Source organism: Schistocerca cancellata, chromosome 4 (genome assembly GCF_023864275.1).
Source record: "Schistocerca cancellata isolate TAMUIC-IGC-003103 chromosome 4, iqSchCanc2.1, whole genome shotgun sequence".
NCBI lineage: Eukaryota > Metazoa > Arthropoda > Insecta > Orthoptera > Acrididae > Schistocerca > Schistocerca cancellata.
Window position 1 is genome coordinate 422568700 of NC_064629.1, and position 24966 is coordinate 422593665.

At 43.5% G+C, this 24966-nt stretch overlaps 1 protein-coding gene across 1 annotated transcript in view; it reads right to left on the bottom strand.

Moving 5' to 3' along the window:
- LOC126184231 (tachykinin-like peptides receptor 86C) overlaps positions 1 to 24966 on the bottom strand; it is a 415417-nt gene that overhangs the window by 331545 nt on the left and 58906 nt on the right. The gene's annotated exons all lie outside the window — the stretch shown is intronic.

Genomic DNA, 24966 nt, shown 5'->3' on the forward strand with positions numbered 1-24966 from the left:
AAAAACACAAAATTACGTCCTAGGTATGTAAATGAGGCGGTTCCAGAGAATACATCCACAGCAACTTATAACTGAAAGCTGGGAAAGAGCGTCATTTACTAAGATAAGTTCTTAATGCAAAATAACAACACAAACAGATGTCGCCCCACGGGGCAGCCATGTGATCTCGGGCGCCTTCCCACGGTTCGCGCGGCTCCCTCCGTCGGAGGTTCAAGTCCTTCCTCGGGCATGGGTGTGCGTGTTGTCCATAGCGTAAGTTAGTTTAAGTTAGATTAAGTAGTGTGTAAGCCTAGGGACCGATGACTTCAGCAGTTTGGTCCCATAGGAACTTACCACTACAAACAGATGTTCCAGTTTTTGAACTGGGCTGGTTCCATGAGAGGATACGATTTACAGCAACTTAGAGGTCAAAGCTGGATACCGCCGTCTTTTAAATAGTTCGTCAGCAAATACATTATATCGAACCGCTGAATCAAAGCAGTTACACTTGTGGGGAAGGGATAGCCTCTTGCAAACAATTTCTTGTATAGGATCGCTTGTGCGGCCAAGTACTTGGTAGATGCCAATATGACGTGGTTCAGATCCGCCACCGCCAATGGGTCCTGATCACAGTGGCCAGATGCGGTGATTTTCAACCTGTATAGGTGGGCGGTTTAATACAGTGTCCCAGCCTCAAGCAGATGAGAGAGGCCACATGATGTCTAGCAGACGATTAGTAGCTGCATCGAGGGCATGGTCGAGAGGAGACGTTCGGCTGTATGACCGTCAGGTTGTTGCGTGCAATGGTACTAAAAGTACAGCTGCATGGTCCAATCTGACATGTCGATACCTAACTTGAAATTTTTCACACAGGAAGAATATACCGAAAGGAATGCACTATCAATATGTTATCTTCTAAGGCGCACTGCAATTATTTTTTAAGTGTACATGTTACTTATTGTTGCCGCACGACGAACCGCTTATAGTAACGGTTTCTACAGATCTTCCTGATAAGCGAGCAAATCGGCAAATAAGCAGTCGGAGGCGTGACAAGCGAACGTAGCGCTGCGTAGCGTGAAGTCTAAAGTGCACACACGTGAATTTTAAGCAGTTAAACCACACAAAAATATGTCTCAAATCATGAAGTTTTGAATAACCTGCAGTTCATATCGTCAATCAAACTGTTTCAGATGTAATTGTTACAAAAATGACTATCACGGGAGAGAAAAGCAAGGCCAATGTGTGTGACATTACAGACGACTTCCATAAATCGGGACTTTAATCTGTTGCCCTTAAATACGTTATAATAATTGCGATAGCACAGTTCTTATGATAATTTTAATAATGTGTATTTTACTACCAGTGAAATAGTTCTTTGTTTAATCCTACAGTCGCTACAGAAATGCGAAGTCTCTATTGGATGACGAAAACCAACACTTCCCATACACCAGGCACACCTAAAAAAAGAAAAATGAGAGCATTCTGGCACGTGACAGTAATTATCAGTTTTATTTAGACAGAGATGTGATGGAGTAAGAAATGGTCGTGGCCTTGTTCTGCATAGGGTGCTGCGTACCAGGCATACTTGGCCTATTTCATAAAACATAGTGCTGCAAACTGACAATGCACAAACGACTGAAGTTTAAGAATACTGTTCCACTGATGAACTTGAAATGACAAAGAGCTTTTTAAAAAGTTCTTTACACTGTCGAAAAAACTTCTCTATAGAACGGCTGATTCACACTATTAGTTCCAGGAGGAATCTGAATCTTTTCATCACTCTGCAAAAAACAGGGGTGTCATTATGTCCAGGCCAAGAGTCCAATAAAAGCAGTGAATTTTTTTCTGCGACTGGTCAGAAGACGTTTCGGATGTAATAATGAAAATTATTCTTTCCCACTTTCCAGATTTTACTACATCGAATACAAGATTTTTGCCACTAAACAATTTTTGGTCCTAATTTGCCTTCACGTTCCTGTAGAGAGATATAAAGCTGCGAAGACAGTAAACCACTGATACTTACCACTGGCATTGTTGTCTGCGAATGTGTCGTAGCATTCATTAACTGCACAAGCGACTCTAGCTTCTTTTGTTCGAAATCATAAAGTGCAGTTTGCACTCCGTTTTCGCAGAAAACATGAGTGACTGGCTAGATACATAGCAAGAAGCTTTATCTTCACATCAGCTACTAATTCCTCTATAGTATAGTCTTTTAATGATATCTCCCTCCTTCGTTTAACCAGAAAATTTGCATCCTTTTCTTTGCCACTTAAAGTAATTACTGAATATGTTTGGGCTACGAAGGTGCTGTGTTTTTGTTCTGTACTTTAATTAGCAGAACAATAGTAGTTCGAACAACAAATCATGGAACCGTCAGAGCTATTTCCTGCTTCTTCTAATGTCACCGCATTTTCTAATGGAAACATCGACATCATTCTAACGAATGTCCAAGAAATTAACTACTAAATAAGGCATATGTAGGTCTTCAAGAGAAGTATGTAATTTCGACTGCATATCATGTTCTTCATATTTCATCTTTGCAAAGTTGGGATTGGATTCCACATTATTATGAAACTCTACTGCCTGCACAAAGACAGATGCTATTAGCAAGCACATACGAAGAAACAAACAAAACAAATAAATAAAAATAAAATATCAACTATATCTCTATTGTTAACATTTAGCAACACCGCAAAGACTACTGCTAATTATTATCGATGTTAAATGAGTTGCAAAATTCGAACGAATTTAGACAGGAACAACTGCGTCAGACAAAGTATCAACGGAAACTGAAATTAGCTTTATAAACGATGATCACATTGTGTCCGGATATCTGTTTACCGATATGCCGTCCAAATGGCTCTGAGCACTATGGGACTCAACACCTTAGGTCATAAGTCCCCTAGAACTTAGAACTACTTAAACCTAACTAACCTAAGGACATCACACACACCCATGCCCGAGGCAGGATTCGAACCTGCGACCGTAGCAGTCCCGCGGTTCCGGACTGCAGCGCCAGAACCGCTAGACCACCGCGGCCGGCATTACCGATATGCCGTCAGCCAAGCATATGTGCCTACCATGTGGTGCATGCGCTGTCTTCTACAGCTAGGGTGGAGGTGTACATTTCTCCAAGAGCCTGGCGAGCTATGAATTTGGCAATATTAAACATTTTTAAATACTTGCATTGCGTCTTAGCAGCTAAAATTTTGACATTGTGTACCTTTCAGTCCATTCTTGCTACATAAAAAATTTCAGGGTAGGTTTCCATATGTCAGATTGGATCGTTTCCTTGTGAGTGCAGTTCAATTGAGCGTTCTGTACAACTACTCGTGAGCGATCAGTCTGTCGACATATCTCGAAGACGTATACAGTGCTCACCGCTTGGACAGCGTCACTTTACGGCAAGAACGGTTGTCATCACAGAAGTTGCTTGTCTAATTGGCGGAAACATCAGGGACGCCATTCGAAGAATCGGCTGCTATCGTGAGACACAAAACACTGAAGATCTGCCTCCTAGTGGTCGTCCGCGTTCAACAACAGCAACTGATGGCAGCTACCAACTAATTGTGGTTCACAGAAACCTCTAATATAATAAAAGAAAACTGTGCACTGCCTTCTAGGAAGCAACAAGGAGAGGTGTGTTGACCCAGACGCTACGCAACCATCTCCACACGATTATTTTGGCCCCTATTGCGAAGAACAGTACAAATCTCCCAGTGCAATGGTATAGAAAATCGGGTATGATAACTACTGGAACATAGCATGGATCAGTAGCATCAGGTTCTCTTCAGTGACAAGTGCAAAATTTGTCTGAAACTTACTCATAGTCATTGGAGAGCGTGGTGGCAGCCAGGTGCCAATACACGTCTCAGGATGCAGTATCATGGTTTAGCAGTGAGGTAGGTTGATCTCATTTTGGACCGGTATCACGTACGGATGTCGGAAGCCTCTCATCGCTGTTGAGGATGACTTGAGGGCTAGGCAGTACTCAGATAGTATCTTGCAACCTACTTTTCAGCCTTTCAGACAATATTTGGGAGAAGGGTTCGTCTTTCAAGACGATAATTCTTCAACACACGTCAAGAACCTGGCGAACAACCTCCTCCTGGCGGCAGGCATCAATCGAATCGAATGGCAAGCCGTACCAGGAGACACATTATTTTTGAGGTCGTTTGAAACTTGCAGTCTGTTATTGCACGGACCTTCCTCCTCACACTGGACGATCTCAGGACGGACGCCGTCGGGAAATGGGAGAGGTTTCAGTAGCAGAGTCTCCACCACATTACGGATAATGCAGATGAGGATATAAGCATGTTACAATGCACGGGTGGAGCATATGCCGCCCCCTTCATTGACGTACGTGCGTGAGAATTAATCAACTGGTTATTTCTTAAGCGAGCATATCTCTGGTATCCAATAAGAAAAACAGCACAAGAACGGTACAGTCTTCTATTATTTAGCTCTTTAAATCAATTTTTCACTGTAAGGTAAAGTTCCGTAATCGGTGAATATTAACTATGAAACATCCGTAAACAGTTCTACGGAAGAAACTGTGCCGAAATCAATATAAGTTTTCAAAATATTTTGTTTATAGATTTGATTCTTTCAAATAAAAATACACTTTCGTAACTGTAAATGCATTAGTTCCCAAAACGGCCGGCCGATGTGGCCGAACGGTTCTAGGCGCTTCAGTCCAGAACCGCGCTGCTGCTACGGTCGCAAGTACGAATCCTGCCTCGAGCATGGATATGTGCGATGTCCTTAGGTTACTTAGGTTTAAGTAGTTCTAAGCCTAGGGGACTGATGACCTCAAATGTTTAAGTCCCATAGTGCTTAGAGCAATTTTTGAACCATTAGTTCCCCACAAGCTAAACGTGATTTCCGTAAAAACCAGTATTTCTATTTATAATTTCAACCAGAGATATAAATAGTTACTCGCAGAAGCAGTTAACTTTGTTCATATACCAAACTCCTTTATCTGTAACTATTTTCCCAATACTTTTATTTTTTATAAATCAGAGTAAAAATTAACTTTTCCTTTAAAACAGTTATATTTTTCTCTTATGACAATACACAACCGTAGCAGAAAGAGAGCCGAAGCTTAACAGTCGAAGAACTGAACAGCAGAGATCGAAACAATGCGTTATGTATCACAAATTATGATCGCATTGTGCCATGTTACCTGTTTACGAGATGCTGCCAACCAGGGATACGTCCTGTCGTGTTGGGCACGTGCTGTCTGCTACTGCTAGAGTAAGTGTATATACTGTATACGAGGGTCATCCACCCACCAGGGTAGCCGAGAGCGCTAATGCGCTGCTTCCTGGACTCAGGTAGGCGCGCAGGCCCCAGATCGAATCCGCCTGGCGGACCGAGGGCCGGCTATGATTCTCAGGCGGTTTTCCACATCCCGCTAGGTGAATACCGGACTGGTCCCCACGTTCCGCCTCAGTTACACGACTCAAAGACATTTGAAAACGTTCACACTATTTAATGGCTTACCCTCGACACAGACAGCTGGGGTACACTACTTACGTCCCAGGCGGTTTGAGGTGGCGGCAGGAAAGGCATCGGGCCACCCTCTGCAACTAACACTGTCAAATCTGTAATAACACGGCCGACCCCGCGTTGGAGCGGGACAAAGGCCCAGAGAAAATATACGAGGGACGTTCAGTAAGTAATGCCACACATTTTATAAAAAGCCATTAATATATATAGATGAACGTCCTTGTTGCCTTGTTGGTGCTTCACATTCGATGTTTGTTCTGTGCGCTGGTGAAGTTTCGAGCCGTTCTGGCAGATGGCTGAGTCGTAGTACAGCGTCAAAATGCCGTCTACATACGACTCACGTTACAAGGAGCGGCCTGTTATTGAATTCTTGCGTGCACAAAAAGAAATAAAAAGGCAGTCTAAGGAGTGGCCTCATCCTCATTCACCACAAAAGAAGACATTCAAGGCAACCCCCTCTGCCAGAAAGGTCATGGTGACAGTCTCCTGGGATTGTGATGGCGTCGTTATGCTGGATGTGGTGCCAACAGGGTCAGCCATCAATTCAGAGGTATACTTAAAGACTCCAAATAAACTCAAGAACCGTTTCTGACGTGTTCGATAGGAGAAGAATCCGGAAGAAATCTTGCTCCAACACGATAATGCACGCCCATACACAAGTCTGAGAACTCGGGAACACATCGCTAAATTGGGTTGGACATCACTGCCTCATCCACCCTACAGTCCACACCTGGCACACTCGGACTTCATCTCTTTGGGCTACTTAAAGATTCTCTACGGGGAACACACTTTGAAGATGACGAGAGTTTCAATGGCTACGCCTACAGGACAAGAGCTTTTACCAGCAGGAATACATGCTCCTCCATAAAGTTGGCGTACAGCTATAGGACGTGATGGAGACTAAGTGGAAAACTAGGACATGGACAAGACATGTTGATGTATATTGTCACCAAATTCTGACTCTTAACAATAAATATGTTCCGAGAAAAAAATCTGAGGCATTACTTATTGAACTACCCTCGTATACAGGGTGGTCCATTGACAGTGACTGGGCCAAATATCTCACGAAATAAGCATCAAACGAAAAAACTACAGAACGAAACTCGTCTATCGTGAAGGGGGAAACCAGATGGCGCTATGGCTGGCCCGCTAGATGGCGCTGCCATAGGTCAAACGGATATCAAATGCGTTTTTTAAAATGGGAAACCCCATTTTTTATTACATATTCGTGTAGTACGTAAAGAAATATGAATGTTTTAGCTGGACCACTTTTTTCGCTTTGTGATAGATGGCACTGTAATAGCCACAAACGTATAAGTACGTGGTATCACGTAACATTTCGCCAATGGGGACGGTATTTGCTGCGTGATACATTACCCGTCTTAAAATGGACCGTTTACCAATTGCGGAAAAGGTCGATACCGTGTTGATATATGGCTATTGTAATCAAAATGCCCAACGGGCGTGTGCTATGTATGCTGCTCGGTATCCTGGACGACATCATCGAAGTGTCCGGACCGTTCGCCGGATAGTTACGTTATTTAAGGAAACAGGAAGTGTTCAGCCACATGTGAAACGCCAACCACTACCTGCAACAAATGATGATGCCCAAGTAGCTGCTGTAGCGGCTAATCCGCATTTCAGTAGCAGACAAATTGTACGAGAATCGGGAATCTCAAAAACGTCGGTGTTGAGAATACTACAACAACATCGATTGCACCCGTACCATATTTCTTTGCACCAGGAATTGCATGGCGACGACTTTGAACGTCGTGTACAGTTCTGCCACTGGGCACATGAGAAATTACGGGATGATGACAGATTTTTTGCACGCATTCTATTTAGCGACGAAGCGTCATTCACCAACAGCGGTAACGTAAACCGGCAGAATATGCACTATTGGGCAATGGAAAATCTACGATGGCTGCGACAAATGGAACATCAGCGACCTTGGCTAGTTAATGTTTGGTGCGGCATTATGGAAGGAAGGAAAATTGGCCCCCATTTTATCGATGGCAATCTAAATGGTGCAAAGTATGCTGATTTCCTACATAATGTTCTACCGATGTTACTACAAGATGTTTCACTGCATGACAGAATGGCGATGTACTTCCAACATGATGGATGTCCGGCTCATAGCTCGCGTGCGGTTGAAGCGGTATTGAATAGCATATTTCGACAGGTGGTTGGCCCGCACGTTCACCGGATCTGACGTCCCCGGATTTCTTTCTGTGGGGAAAGTTGAAGGATATTTGCTATCGTGATCCACCGACAACGCCTGACAACATGCGTCAGCGCATTGTCAATGCATGTGCGAACATTACGGAAGGCGAACGACTCTCTGTTGAGAGGAATGTCGTTACACGTGTTGCCAAATGCATTGAGGATGACGGCGTCATTTTGAGGATTTATTGCATTAATGTGGTATTTACAGGTAATCACGCTGTAACAGCATGCGCTCTCAGAAATGATAAGTTCACGAAGGTACATGTATCACGTTGGAACAACCGAAATAAAACGTTCAAATGTATCTACGTTCTGTATTTTAATTTAAAAAACCTGCCTGTTACCAACTGTTCGTGTAAAATTGTGAGCCATATGTTTGTGACTATTAGAGCGCCATCTATCACAAAGCGAAAAAAGTGGTCCAACTAAAACATTCATATTTCTTTACGTACTACACGAATATGTAATAAAAAAGGGGGATTCCTATTTAAAAAAACGCAGTTGATATCCGTTTGACCTATGGCAGCGTCATCTAGCGGGCCAACCATAACGCTATCTGGTTTCCCCCTTCAAGCTAGACAAGTTTCGTTCTTTGTAGTTTTTTCGTTTGACGCTTATTTCGTGAGATATTTGGCCCGGTCACGATCAATGGACCATCCTGTATATATAGTATAATATTGCTCCATATCTTTGCTAATCGCTAAGAATCTTAGCACCGCATGTTCCATGGGAATAACAGAGTGAATACAAGCAACATGGTATTGAACGTAACATATCATTGAATTATTGTTTCACAGATTTACAAAGAAGTGCATTTTCAAGCACGTTTTCCTTTTTGGTTTTAATAATTTTATTTTAAAATAGATTTATCTTTTAGTTTCACAAAACTTACTGTTTCAGTCCTTGTTCCCCTTGAAATTAAACCCACACTCGTTCGCAGATATGTAAGTTGTGGGATAAAAAGTTGAGCACTGTGTTTCGCCATTTTCATTAAGAAATTTATTATCTTACAACAACAATAACAACACGAATTAGTATGGTTGCTCCTCACCACGTGCTGGAGGTGCCGAGAGACAAGTGGCACATTGAGGCGTAGCGCCATATACCGATCCTGCCTTGGAGACGGTTAAGTGGGAGATGTGTCTCAGAGCTGGATAGTGACAGATGGTGACGCGAGACTGGACGCGGACATAGTTTATGTATCAGCCGATAGAGGACAGTATTGGATAGGTGTCTGTGATTTAGTTTCTATTGTGTCTACTAGAGTGCACTAAAGTAATAGAATGTTTTTCATAAACTGTTCTAGTATTTTCATAAAGAGTTATTATGTCTCTTTGTGTATGTAAAATGTTATAAATGTGTTTTAGCAGTATGAATGATGCGTGAGTGTGGTTTAAGGTTAATATGAAGATAATTGTTTAACGAGTTATGTAGTGGGACTTAGTGTGGGAGCATTTCGAAGAAGTATGGATGTGGACAAAGGGGATTTTTGTAGAATAGATTTGTAAAGTAGGTTTATGGTAAAGGGAAAGATAATTCAGGTATAAATAACAATAGTAAATAACTTTGTGCATAAACAAAACTTGAGCATATTAGATAATTACGTCGGTAAAAAGTGCAGTCGTTAGGTTTATTATTTTGCGATTGGTTATTGATGAAAAGCGCGGACTGACGCGGGAGAATGCTGTTTTGCTATTGGCTGTTGAGTAAACTGACCAATGGTAAAGCAATATTCTTCGAGCGCCTTTCTCTGCTGATAGAGAAGACTTAGAGTATTCTAGAGAGGAGTCGGAGCCTAGCCATCCACGAAACAGTTCGGACGTGTGTAGTAGTAGTTCCGATGGAAATGATAAGTTGCCGGATCTAGCAGTGTCCCAGACATCAAAAGTGTTGTAAAGTGACGGCATAATTATTCCGATGGGTGTGTAGAAATTTCGGGATTTTTAAAAGGATTTTTAGACGAGAAAAGACATAAATTCCGCGTGGCGTATTGAGCAGTTCGGTGGCTAAAAGCTGTGACTGCATTAGGTACCGACAGACTTAATATTTGGTGAGCATTCTCAATCAAAAACAATCCGTATGTTTGTAGCTATTACGTTTTCGGGAAATGCAACACCATAAATTTGCTAACGTGAGTGAAAGGGATTGTGAGTGACTGTGTTAAGACTAGCACGGGCTTGGCAGTGATACTTGTTCACCTAAGTTTCAGAATATATTAATTAAGGACAAAATTTCCAACATTTCATTTCGTGTGAAAACTTTCTCCCGAAACGTAGATTAGTGACTTTAATTGCAGCCTGGTTCACGTCGAAGTACAGTAGGTTTCGCTCGGCTTCCCTACTGATGATCTGCTGAGACAATGTACACAGGTGGGTGCAGGTTCGTCGTAAAGGGACGGAAGGAACCGCGCCGCCGCAACATTAAAAAGTAGACTATAGGGTATTGTTCCAGCTCGGACGAAGTCCATCAGATGAAGAAACACACACACACACACACACACACTCATTCATAGAGGCAACTCAAACAGACATGCTGGATAATACTCTATAGTTTATACTTTCAAATGTGCCTGTCCGCCGCTCAACGGCTTCTCTGTGTCGTGAGGAGCAATCTCTCCTAATCCATAGTGTTTTTTTTTTCAGTCCAGATTTTCCATAGCATTAACTTAAAAAAACGTTTGTATAAAAACTGAAGCATAATTTAACGAAGAGAACATAACGCTTATGTGTCACGTGAGGCAGATAATGAATAATAGACAGTTACTTTCCATCTACTGCTCGCTTACACATTGAAAACATGTGCCGGCGACATATGTCTCTACTGCATTACATATACAATCCTGGAAATTGAAATAAGAACACCGTGAATTCATTGTCCCAGGAAGGGGAAACTTTATTGACACATTCCTGGGGTCAGATACATCACATGATCACACTGACAGAACCACAGGCACATAGACACAGGCAACAGAGCATGCACAATGTCGGCACTAGTACAGTGTATATCCACCTTTCGCAGCAATGCAGGCTGCTATTCTCCCATGGAGACGATCGTAGAGATGCTGGATGTAGTCCTGTGGAACGGCTTGCCATGCCATTTCCACCTGGCGCCTCAGTTGGACCAGCGTTCGTGCTGGACGTGCAGACCGCGTGAGACGACGCTTCATCCAGTCCCAAACATGCTCAATGGGGGACAGATCCGGAGATCTTGCTGGCCAGGGTAGTTGACTTACACCTTCTAGAGCACGTTGGGTGGCACGGGATACATGCGGACGTGCATTGTCCTGTTGGAACAGCAAGTTCCCTTGCCGGTCTAGGAATGGTAGAACGATGGGTTCGATGACGATTTGGATGTACCGTGCACTATTCAGTGTCCCCTCGACGATCACCAGTGGTGTACGGCCAGTGTAGGAGATCGCTCCCCACACCATGATGCCGGGTGTTGGCCCTGTGTGCCTCGGTCGTATGCAGTCCTGATTGTGGCGCTCACCTGCACGGCGCCAAACACGCATACGACCATCATTGGCACCAAGGCAGAAGCGACTCTCATCGCTGAAGACGACACGTCTCCATTCGTCCCTCCATTCACGCCTGTCGCGACACCACTGGAGGCGGGCTGCACGATGTTGGGGCGTGAGCGGAAGACGGCCTAACGGTGTGCGGGACCGTAGCCCAGCTTCATAGAGACGGTTGCGAATGGTCCTCGCCGATACCCCAGGAGCAACAGTGTCCCTAATTTGCTGGGAAATGGCGGTGCGGTCCCCTACGGCACTGCGTAGGATCCTACGGTCTTGGCGTGCATCCGTGCGTCGCTGCGGTCCGGTCCCAGGTCGACGGGCACGTGCACCTTCCGCCGACCACTGGCGACAACATCGATGTACTGTGGAGACCTCACGCCCCACGTGTTGAGCAATTCGGCGGTACGTCCACCCGGCCTCCCGCCTGCCCACTATACGCCCTCGCTCAAAGTCCGTCAACTGCACATACGGTTCACGTCCACGCTGTCGCGGCATGCTACCAGTGTTAAAGACTGCGATGGAGCTCCGTATGCCACGGCAAACTGGCTGACACGGACGGCGGCGGTGCACAAATGCTGCGCAGCTTGCGCCATTCGACGGCCAACACCGCGGTTCCTGGTGTGTCCGCTGTGCCGTGCGTGTGATCATTGCTTGTACAGCCCTCTCGCAGTGTCCGGAGCAAGTATGGTGGGTCTGGCACACCGGTGTCAATGTGTTCTTTTTTCCATTTCCAGGAGTGTAGATTTAGCCGCGATAGGTAGCCGCACGGTTTGAGGCGCCTTGCCACTGTTCCCGCGGCCTCACCCGTCGGAGGTCCTTAGCGTAAGTTAGTGTAAGTTAGATTAAGTAGTGTGTAAGCCTAGGCACCGATGACCTCAGCGGTTTGATCCCATAGGATGCCCGCATCTCGTGGTCGTGCGGTAGCGTTCTCGCTTCCCACTCCCGGGTTCCCGGGTTCGATTCCCGGCGGGGTCAGGGATATTCTCTGCCTCGTGATGGCTGGGTGTTGTGTGCTGTCCTTAGGTTAGTTAGGTTTAAGTAGTTCTAAGTTTTAGGGGACAGATGACCATAGTTGTTAAGTCCCATAGTGCTCATAGCCAGCCGATCCCATAGGAACTCACCACAAAATTCAAAAAAAAATGTACGTAGTTTTTTGTTTCGTTGGTTTTTTGTCTGCCACATAAACAACAAATGGTATGCTTTTATGGCTTTTTCGCTACTTCGTACGTGCACCTGGTCAGCAGGAGTATCTTGGGAAAGACAGAGCGAGGTGGTGCATTGCTCAGAAACTGGACGGCGGCGTTTCAGGTGCCTGTCTGGGCACCCAGAATTAAGTTTTGCGTGATTTCCGTAAATCACGTAATCATAAATAAAGCATTGAGAGCCACAGTTCTAGCGCAATTTTCTGATGACCACTGCAACGTCGTGGAGCTACATTTTCCAGTAGGAGTACTCTACGTTGTCAACATGTACTTTCAGTAGGGAAAACAAATAGATGAATTTTTGGACAAGCTTGTTCAAATAGCCACGGCGTTGCGGGGACGTAGAATTCTTGTAACAGTAGATATCAACGCAAAATCCCCTCACCCTGTGGTTCAGTGGTAATCAGGACGACCGAGGTGAAAAAGCTGCCGACACAATCATGACACTACAATTAATGGTCGCTAACAAACAGGGGAACCCTCCTACCTACACTGGTGGCGCAGGGCAGGGCACAAACATCGACGTTTCTCTTGTAACGCCGAACCTTGTAACAAAGATATCGCACTGGACAGTATGGGACCAAATTACCACAAGTGACCATAATGTAATAACATTCGCCATTGGAGACAGCGAGTGTCACTGGAACATGGGGTGGGAACACAGCTCAATTGTAACAAAACCTATTGGGACCGCTTGGCGAGTGAGTGCGACATTCCAGCATTGCTGGAGGGTGATGATAACGTGGAAGAATATGCCAAAGAACTAACGCAAGCAGTAACCAGGGCGGTGAAGGAGCTGTGCCAACCAGGAGGAGGGCCGTCGCGGCCTCCCCCTCACCATGGTGGGCCGAACTGGGGCAAATGCGCCAGGCAGTAAGGAGGGCGAGGAGGTATTACCAGCGGTACGTCGTCTGACATGAAAAGCAGCTATGGCTGCAAGTGTACAGAGAAGCCAGAGAACAGTTTTAACAGGAGCTCAAGGCTGTAAGGATGAGGAGCTGGGAGAAGTATGTACATAGCCAATTGGCTACCGACCCTTGGGGATCCCATACAAGTTAGTACATGAGAAAATCAAATCACCCATGGTGCTATTTACCGTCAGGGACGGGGACCGGATGACGGAGACCTGGCAGGAAACTGCGTAGGTCCTCCTCCGGGCCCTGTTGCCTGGCGATAGAGAGGAAGATGACTGACGAACAACAGAGAATCAGGAGAGAGAGCCAACGGGTCTATGAAAATAATAGGATGGTTTACCCCTTCTCTGAAGAAGAGGTAGGCGCTCAAATCAAGGCTCTTAAAAAAGGCAAAGCTCCTGGCCCTGACGGCATCACAGCGGGAGTAATACAGTTCCTCGCCCCCAGCTGGTGGAACCTCTCACTGAGCTATACAACGAGTGTTAACGGCTCGGGAAATTCCCCTCAATATGGAAAAAGGTGAATGTGGTCATAATTAAATTAAAAAACGACCAGATAAAGACCCCAAGGAAGCCAAATCTTACAGACCCATCTGTTTATTGGACCCGTTGGGCAAGCTTTTTGAGAGGTTGCTAGCAGACACTGACAGCACACCGAGTCCTGTGCAGGATGAGTGACAGACAATTCGGTTTTCGGTCGGGGCGGTCGGCGTCTGACGCAATCGCCCTGGCTGCGGATGTCTTTGACTCTGCCCCGCACAAGTACATTGTCGGCATCATGGTGGACATCAGTGGCGCCTTTGACAACCTGTGGTGGCCTTCACTCTTCTCCTGCCTGCTGGAGAAGGAGTGCCCGGGGCCGCTGTATGGATGTCTCAGGAGCTATTGTGCAGAAAGGGAGGTTTGGCTATCGGCCCCTAGCGGCAAAGTCAACAAGAAAGTAACCAAAGGGTGTCCTCAGGGTTCAGTCCTGGGGCCTCCCTTTTGGAACATAAGCATGGAGCCACTCTTAGACGATCTAAAGAGCAGTGAAGATGCGCTAGAGGTCATAGCCTACGCAGACGACGTCCTCCTGCTGGTCGGCGGCCGTAGCCGCGGAGACTTATGAGCCAAAGGTAGAGAGAGCGATAGCTATGTTGACCATATGGTGTCACAAAACAAAAATGACTATCGCACCTAACAAGTCCACTTACCTATTACTCAAAGGTCAGCTACTAAGAAACCCTACAGTCAGAATTAACGGCTTGCCCTATACCTATGTGTAATCGTCGACGAGAGGTGGAACTATGCATTACATATTGACACAGTAACACATAGATCACTAACAGTGCTAAACAATTTAATCGGCATTGGGCATAAAAGATCCCATCTCCCACCTGACTTAATCAGATTGTACCATAATAGAGTTCTGACATCTATTGTAGGATACGGGTCAGCGGTCTGGGCACACAGGCTCACGAGGGTCTTGTCTACCATGGCCGTAAGAAAAGTGCAGCGGAATATGCTCCTACGTTCAGTAGGAGCATACAGAACAACTCTGGGAGGGGCACTTTTAGTGCTAATGGGGCTATGTCCACTTGACATAAAAATAAGGGAACAGGCCACCTGGTACTGGATAAAGAAGGACAGGAGAGAAAAAATGGAATAAATTATGGGGGTATACGTAGGAGATAAACCAACCATTAAAAGAAGGGGGATTGAATTATGGCTGGATCTTTGGGATAACGATGAGACAGGGCGTAGAACACATGAGCTGCTTCCAAACATAGAGGAACGCTTAAAGCTCTCATACAGCAAACCAACTAGAGGCTTGCTGCATTTCCTTACTGGACATGGACCCTACCCGACATATCTGTGTCGGTTTGGGAAGCGTGCTACACCAGCGAGTGACTGTGGAGCAGTGCAGGGCACTCCAGACCATTTGGTGTACGAGTGCCCCCTCTTCGACGATGTTGCACAACAACTTAGGGAAAAACTACCCAACAACGACACGCACCACCTGCTCAGGCAAAAGGACACATTTAATGTCCTGAATAAACTAGCAGATGCGATCTCAAGTAAAGTCCTCAAAGAATACCTAAGAAACAATTAAAGAATAAACACCAGACTTAGACTCCGCACACCTTCCCTGTTCCGCCGGGACACGGACTTGGCCAGCCGCCTCACGGCTGGAATCCGCCATGTTTAGGACTAGGTAGGGGGGGGCAGTACATTATCACCGGACTTGACAACGCACCGATCATAACAGTAGATATAGATATAGATTAGTTATAGGATCAAAAATAGGATAGTTAGAGTAGTATAGAACTGCAGCGAAAAAGTCATCGGCTAGCCCAGTGCCAGAGGCACTCCCACTGGGATTAGCTCAGTGGGAAAGGCCAGCAAAATTAAGTTTGTTTCTACTGGCACACCTGTAACGCTGCAGGTAGAGTAGTCAAAGTAACATATTAAAAGTAGTATACATGCATAATAAATAACAGTAGAACACTCCCCATAGTGATGAAGGCATTGTAGTATTAACCTGTAGTGTCAGAAAGTAAGAGCTGCAGATTGTCAATTGTTAACAGTTAGAAATAGGACCTACTAATGTACTTAGGTAGTAGGTTAACTTGTATAATTATAATGATTTGAATAAAGATTTAAAGAAAAACAGTCACATAAGGCAAACGCCGGGATAGTTCCTCTGAGAATGGAACGACCTATTTCCTTCCCTTAATTTCCCAGTTCGAGCTTGTAATCCATCTCTAACAACCTTATCGTCATCGGGACGATGATCTCTACTCTTCCTTCCTTCTTCCTTTCTTGGAAAGTATTTGAAGTAGTTATCAATGTTTGAAATATTTTTCCATCAAAGCGCAAGACATTTATATAAGTAAATCTTCCGTCATCGTTATCAGGGGTGCTTAATTTGAAAATTGTTTTTTGCTTTGCTCCAGTAATATCGACAAGTATGAAGAAAAGCGTCAGTGGGTGTCGTCGCGTGATGTTGGGATTAGTGCAGAATGAGAAAACCTGGTATATCGTATGTACTCTTCCTTTATTTTTTTCTTCTGATAATTCTCTTAGTAGTTCTTCAACTTAGTGAGAACGAACTATTTCATGGGATCTATCCAACAGCTTCTTTTTCTTCTGATGCACATTTTAATCGAATGTCATGAAACAAATGCATTGAAAGAGAGATATTTTTTCGAGATTAGTATTAAGAAACATCGTTACAAAAATAAGGAAAATGTGAAGTTATCTCGATTTTTTATAACTTTTTTCATAATGCGGGCCCACAGTCATAATATATTTCTTTAAAGTTAGTGCCACCATTAGACTGTAGTTTATTTACAATGTTACATTTACGCTTACACAATCATAATTTCGGCTTCAGTGTGCCATTATCAAGTGTTTTAATTGTTATAAATTGCCTAAGATGGCATGCTGTAGTATTAAAATACGAAAATATGCCATCTTAGGCAATTTGTAACACTTAAAACACTTGGTAATGGCACTTCGAAGCCGAAATAATGATTGCGTAAGGGTAAATGTTACACTGTAAATAAACAACAGTCTAATGTCGGTACTGACTGTAAAGAAATATCACGATTTTATTAGAAAATATAGTAAACACGAAAACCAAAAATGAGAAAAGAATTACAAGGACACTCGTAAACCGCGAAGCAGCCAAGATATGGCAAAAACGATACTCATATTAAAAACCTCAGCAGTGGCTAAGCTGTTGTTAACATCTACTAAGTGTTGTAAGTAAAAGAAAGGAAGAGCGATTGGGAATAACGTCGAGGTATTAGAAAGGGAGCATAAGCTCAGATAGGAGAATGATGGGGAAAAAAACCACCCGTGCCGTTCAAAAGGAATCATCGATGCACTGGCATTAAGTGATTTATGGAAATCACGGAAAATCTAAATCTTAACTGCCGACCTCCGTGTACGAGCCCTGTATCTTACCACTGCTGCATCTCTCATGGTCAAATATTGTAAGTGAAGACATCTACTAATGTCTCTATATACGATACGTGACATAACGGTAATCAAATCTTGCAGCTAATAGCCGTGGGTGTGCCCACAGAAGGATTAATGAACTATATTTCGTTGTCATTACTCTACTCCTGGTTATTATAATAGAACGATGAGAATGATACAAGTCGAAATAATTGTCTAGAACACTAGGTTACGTTGCGACACTCCGGAACGTCAAAATGCCAATAAATGGTTTTATGCCTTTCCACACATGAAATACATTCTCGTTCTCATTATAGCAGCATACAACCAATAATCATTGTCAAGTTATCCTTCAGGTAACCATCGGATGAATTTTACTCTGGTGGCCTCTGACATACACAAATTCAGACAGTTTATGAGGACTTCAATGTTTCTTCATCACGGAAACTGCTGTTGAAGATTGAAGCTGATCTGTTTATGACTATGGTAGTGAAAGAATATCGTAGTTTTGTTCTTATCAGCACGATTAATCAACGACGTTTACCACATCTGCATGAATTTGGTTCAAATTTCATAAACTGAACAGGAGCAAAACTGCTTCACTTTCTGTCACACTCATACACTACCACACAAAATTAAAAATTATTAATAGTCTATAGTTTAATTAAAAGGTATTAAAGATAAACTACAAAGATTAACACAAAATTAAAAATTATTAATAGTCTATAGTTTAATTAAAAGGTATTAAAGTTAAACCACAAAGATTAAATCAGAAAATCAAAAACTGGGGCAGATTAATCACTTACAAAAAGCAACCACACAAAGTATGAAGGGAATAGAAATCAGCCACTCTACATACACAGTAAAAGCTTTTTTCTAACAAAACAGGAAAAATATCACAGAAGAGATGCATTCTCCTACAACATACTGATACAGCCATCGGTTAAGTAATATGGGCCATTGTGAATGACATCATTGTCGAAACCAGTCTAGCCAATGAATAGTATATGTGAGCATGACTTAATATCTTTATTAATATTTAACCATTGTACAACACTTGTCTTCCTGTCGTCTAAAATTGAAGGCAGGCTATTAGGTAGTCTGATTACTATCCTCAGACTATAAAATACTACCCTTTAGAGTGTAGTTTGCTGTAATCAATATGCACCAGAAAGTCCTCTAGCTGGAGGTAGAAGCCACGAGCCATTTATTGCCCTTCAAGAACAGGTACTCTTCGCCACAATGACGTCCGCCCCCGGTAGCTGAGTGGTCAGCGCGACAGAATGTCAATCCTAAGGGCCTGGGTTCGACTCTCGGCTGGGTTGGAGAGTTTCTCCGCTCAGGGACTGGGTGTTGTGTTGTCCTAATCATCATCATTTCATTCCCATCGACGGGCGAGTCGCCGAAGTAGCGTCAAATAGAAAGACTTGCACCCGGCGAACGGTCTACGCGACGGGAGGCCCTAGTCATACATTTACATTTACCACAATGACACATCGCCGCAAGTTATAACACTGAGTTAACAAGATAGAGATAGATTGTATATAGTGTCAAAAATTGCGCGCAACTAAAGTACACGTGCAGTTAAAGTATAATATAATTGTTTTTATTTTCACAGAGTATCGCTATGTTTGACTGGGGTAAACTGATTGAAAATACGGGTACTTTAATAATATACCAATTCTGTTAATGATAATCCTCTCCTGGGTGTTGTTACTTTGAATGAAATGAAACACAGTAGGCACACTTTTACTCAGACGCATTAGCGCGCTTCATTGACAGTGTGCTGGAGTTCGTGATTCGTGAGAAAGGAGGAAGCAACTGTTGCATGTTTCTGGCCTAGTAGGACTAGTTCAGACATTAGTAGCAAATGCCTCAGCTGTTGGTCCTCGATTACACTCACTACAAGTCTCGCGTTACCTTCCGACAACGGCGAAGCTAAAGTGTCCCACACTAGGAGGATCTCTCCATTCCTCTGGGGTTTGCAAATTATGCCCTGAGCATGCCCTCACAGTCGATTTGCAAGTTCAGATTATTTGTCTCGCCAATAGAATTATTTAACAGCCACTTCCGTTCCTCTTATGTAATTCACTCGATTCTCACACCTCAAAAGCATACACCTGAGAAAAAATGTTCCTTCTGAAAGTGTTCCATGGTTGCCAGTATCTCTCCCAGAAGGTGCAAACGCAGTGGGCTCTGTTCAGAAATAGAACTTATTTTCCTCATGCGGGTAAATTGTTCACTATCGCTGCCCTGCAGGTCAATAAACTACAGGTCCAGCCCCCCCCCCCCCTACAAGTACAATGAATGCTCGCCTGCGGCATCTCTGTCCAATGAGATGCTTCACCTCCTGTACCTATGGCCTCCTTCCGTACGGGCCCATCGCGCATCACACACCGTTAGTTCATTAATGTGAATTTCCCTGTACCACATACATTCCGTTGCTTTTCTACGCAAGTCCTGAAGCACCGCCTCATTGACCTGTTTCCCTGCACTGCCACTTTGTGCATGCCCCTTATAGCGATCCTGTCTTGTCCACAACATACTGACGTCATTATCAACAAGCAGTAAGGTTAGTTTAAACATAATGGGGGATACCAACAACAGCAGCAGCAGCCACTATTACACTTCGAGCAAAGGATAGAAGCGAAAGCAAAGTATCAAGCAAATGTTCAGAATTGACATATCTACAGTTTTGAATGTGTGAAGACTCTGTACTAAAGAAATTTCGAAAAAGAGGTTGACCGGGACTGACTATTATGAAACGGCAAATTTTGTAAACTTGATGATTCTACAGAGTAAGTTATTTACACAAATAAGCAGAGCCTAGGGAGTAATTGATTGTCGCTAGAGGCACATTTAGAGGCGAATTATTTTTTAAGCAAATACGAGTGAGAAATGAAAGGTGAATCGCCAACCTTGACTGCTGTTTACCACAAAAAATTGGTCAGTCGAATACAAGATACATTTTATGTTGTCACCATCAATCCTTAAATCACACTTTTTCAGAGAACCTGGGTAAGCTGCAGTCTTACCACGCCAACCGAAATGTAAGATTTGAAAACCTCCGAGACATTTATCAGTTTCTACTCTACTTTAAGTGCTGTAAAATTGTTGCAGCTTGCGTCTTGAAAAAAATAGTCACCCTCAAATTGAATACTATACAATATCACCTCATAAATACCCTCAATCTGTACAATTTCGCACAACACTATGGTAGAAATACACATTATCAACATTTAAATAGCTCTGGCTAATGTGCAATCAAATGAGGAATTTATGAGAACTGTGAGAGAAGACAGAGAAACAGTTCTGGGATAAGTTATTTAGTGCTTCTCGGAGCGCACTCCAGTTGCCCCGTGGCAGAGACATTCTTTTATACTGGACAACAGCACCCCCAACAGACCTACAGTAACGCGGCCGCCGATTTTTACTATGTAGCGCCCTTCCTCGTAAATAACATTGATCGTAGACTATTCGGACAGACACTGTCGAGTTACAAGAAAAAAATTCAAGCACACGTAACACAGGAGCATTTAGTAACGAATAACTTGATATATCTACAGAAAATCATTCACACACACACACACACACACACACACACACACACACACACACACACACACACATTCATGCACACTAAGTTGCTATTAAGCATGCACAACAGTAACATTACAAGTTTTGAAAACAATGTAAATTCTTGTGCAGCTAATACAGAGGTGTGAAGTGACTGATGACTTTCTAATACGGAACACTACCAAACTAGTTCGTAAAGCGAAAATATGATACTTTGAAACTGAATTTTAATATCATGTAGCATCAATGAACTTAAATATCTCTACTCAAAGTTAACATTTCATTTCAATACAATAGTTCAATCTTTCAGTCAATGTTCTAATATTTCACCACACATCTAACTATATTGTGATGGGTGAAATAGTCATTAAAGCTCGGCATTGTGCTGTTATCACTCATAACAGTTTATTTTGAAAATTTCGGTTGTTCAAGAAATGTCTAGAGCTGTGCTCTACAAAGCTTGTGCCACTTATTAGCCGGATATACGCATTGTCGCAGTGGGTATCGCAATTTTAGTGGCGACCTGGCGTTTTCGTCCCTTTCGCACATTTGTAGCACAGAACAAACAAACGGACATCGTCTGAACAGGCCTCGAAGGCCCAACGGTATCGACCGGCCGCCGTGTGAACCTCAGACCTTAGGCCTCACCGGATGTGGATACGGAGGGGCATATGGTCAGTACATCTCCCTCCCGGCAGTTGTCAATTTTCGTGACCGGTGCCGCTACTTCTCATCAAGTAGTTCCTCAATTAGCCTCCCAAGGGCTAAGTGCACTCTGATTAGCCAACAGCACTCGGAGTCTTCGAACTGAATACCACAACATAATGTACAGTGCATTATTTACGTTCCTGCAACATATATACCTAATCGTTTTACTTGCCACAGAGAAGAGCTATGAGTTTTGTGATTAATAAATATTATTGAATTAATTATCTTCACAACGTGCGGCCCAACACAGCGATGGATACAACTTCTGCTTAACACTCATGTGGTGACAGGACTGTTTGACACTTGTGGCTGAACATTTCTGCTTCACACTTAGTTCAAGATTTTGGTCATAAGTGTTGATGAGAGGCCTAAGACATAGATGTAGGCTGTTGAACGAGGTTCCGACTGCACCAGCTCGACGTCAACCAGTGCTGATACCGACTCTCTGTGTCTGCTGTGCGGAAATCTTGTGTCCCATGCCGCCACGTGAATTCCCGCAATAAAATGCACTACCACACTCAAGTAGACAAAAGCGTGCCTATGTTTGCTTCAAAAATTTAAAGACCGAACATTTAGGAAAAGCTACCTGGGATTATAAATAGAATACACGGTAATTTTATTGAGAATAATTTAATTGCGAGAATGTCTCAGATTATATAATAATAATAATAATGGCGTGTGGCTAGGGCCTCCCGTCGGGTAGCCCGTTCGTCTGGTGCAAGTCTTTCGATTTGATGCCACTTAGGCGACTTGCGTGTCGATGGGGATAAAATGATGATGATTAGGACAACACAGCACCCAGTCCCTGAGCGGAGAAAATCTCCGACCCAGCCGGGAATCGAACCCGCGCCCTTAGGATTGACAGTCTGTCGTACTGACCACTCAGCTACCGGGGGCGGACTCAGATTACAAAAATACTGCAGAGGAAGTATATCAATGAGTATGCTGTTCTGAAGCAGGTATTAGTAATAAAATTTCAATGAAGAAAAGCTCGATAGCTTGGAGAAACTCCACGTCTAACTCAAGAAAACGTTTGGCGACAGTTAGCAGCAAGTCCGGTTAGTGGAAGAACAACTGAATAACAGGACCCAACGTCGTGGGGCAACGATACAGCCCTATTTTCAAAATGTTTTGGCTGTATGCCACGCTGTGAATCCTAATATGACAGAATCCGACAAAATCTCACGCTTGATGAAAGGAGTCGCAGAAGACATGCACCAAGCTCTTCTGGTAAAGGAGGTCATAACAAATGGTGCCAGCGCAACGAGGAAACGCAGCAGAAAAAGAGTCGGACGAGAGAGGTGAAAACGACTCCCGAATGTGGTCTCTATCGCCACTTTGGAAAATCACCATGACCTTGCCTCTCTAGTATACCAGTTTGAAAGTAAATTTTATTGCAGCCACAATTCGGACGTCACATATGAAGTCGAGGGTTTTGACCGTTCATCAAGAAAACAAAAGCGCATAGATGTCGTCCATGTCGTCTTATGAAGCTCTACTACAGTCAAGAGGCGCAGATCGAGGACGGCAGCTTCAAGGAAGCTGAAGACCCACTCGAAGATCGCGAAGCGTCAATGGAAAGTGCTACATTCGATGATCATCATAGTGAAGAGGATATAACAACACGAAAGGGAGGATCCTCCATCGCCGCCATACAGAGGGCCATTGACAAGATTTATATCCAGGGTACTGTAGCCGGCTCCAACGAGGACTTCTGAAACATCGAACTGCTGTTTTTTCAGGAGACGGAGCAATGCCGTAAGCTCTCCTGGATGTAGTGTGTCATAGTGATTACAGTCACTGGTTGGCGTGCTGCGAGTCTCCTGTACGAACCGAACCACCACCATTTTTTTTGTTATTTTGTATCTATAAATTTCTCGAATGTTCTTGAAACATCTTATGTTTCTATATTCTGGAATATGCTAAGTTTGTATAAGTAGCTGCAATCTCTGTCCAATAGTTAAGTACTGTTCTTGCTGTACATATACAGTCGTGGCATTGTTTATTGCATCACCAATTATTACTTCATCTTTTTGTCTTTGGCGGCTATTTGCTTCAGTTTATACCAGTCCTTTGTTGTTAAACCGTCGGTTACATATTCTTGCCTTTATTGTTTCGCGCCCTATCTCATTTTTCCAACAATTTGCAAGTCCTTGTTGCTATTGTTGTCATCTACAAGGAAACAGTTCATACAGACATTTTGTGTTGAGACATTGAAGTAGAAAGATGGGCGAGTTAGTAAAATTAACGCCAAAGAAGAAAGCTGCTATACTTGCTCAGACGTCAGTTGGTCTCAGCACAAGAGAGATATCCTCCAAGATAGGTCTTAATCAGTCTGCAACTTCGAGGTCACTGAAAAATACAGGAAGAAAGGGAACGTTGATCGTGAGAAAGGAAGAGATAAATAAAGGGCGTCTACTATCAAACACGATAGGATATTGAAAGGACCTAGTCCCATGGATCGCCGTCTGTCATCAACTGAACTGCAGCGAGGCTGGGAAGAAATTTGTGATGTCTCAGTAACCAGCAGACCTGTTAAACTGATGGAAGCTGGACTCGCTGCCCATCGACCTAGAAAGAAGCTTATATTGAAAAAAACCAATGCGACAACAGAGGCTAAAATGAGAAAAGCACATGTGACATGGACGCCGGAGATGTGGAACGCAGTAATCTTTTCCGGTGAGTTTAAATTTAATCTGCTTCGCTGCAATGACAAAGTGTTCGTTCGTCGCAGAGTAAGTGAATTTTGCCTTCATGTATTGCACAAACAGTGAAACGTACAGCAAGAGAGATGGTCTGGGGGTCCATTTCTCCCCACGGAGTAGGTTATCTGGACTTCCTAAATGGCACAGTCAATGCAAATGTAGACGTCAGCATTATTGAAAGGAAGCTTATGACCACAATAAGAGACCAACGTGGAGATGTTTCCAATTGCCTTTTTCCAGTATGATACTGCTCCTTGCCACAGAGATTTGAAGGTAATTCCTATGAAAATTTGAAGTAAATAGAATTTCTTAGACAAAAAGGAGTGCAAACGTTAGAATGGCTTGGAAATCTCCCCTATCTCAGTCTTACTGAGAACTGTTATATGGTTATGGGAAATGCTGTCGAAAAACGAGATGGACAGGAAGTATTGGAGACACTTGTGTGTGTGTGTGTGTGTGTGTGTGTGTGTGTGTTTGTGTTCATGAACTGAGTGAGGAATACATTGAAAAGTTACTTCTCTGAACGCCTACGCGATGCAAAGCGGTGATTAAGGTACATGGAGGACCAACCAAATATTAAATGGCAACAGTGGATTCAGATGACTTTACTGTGTATGCATAAACACCGAAAACTACCAGTGTTATGTCATCAAATTAATATTCAGTGTTTCTTTCGAAATTAAG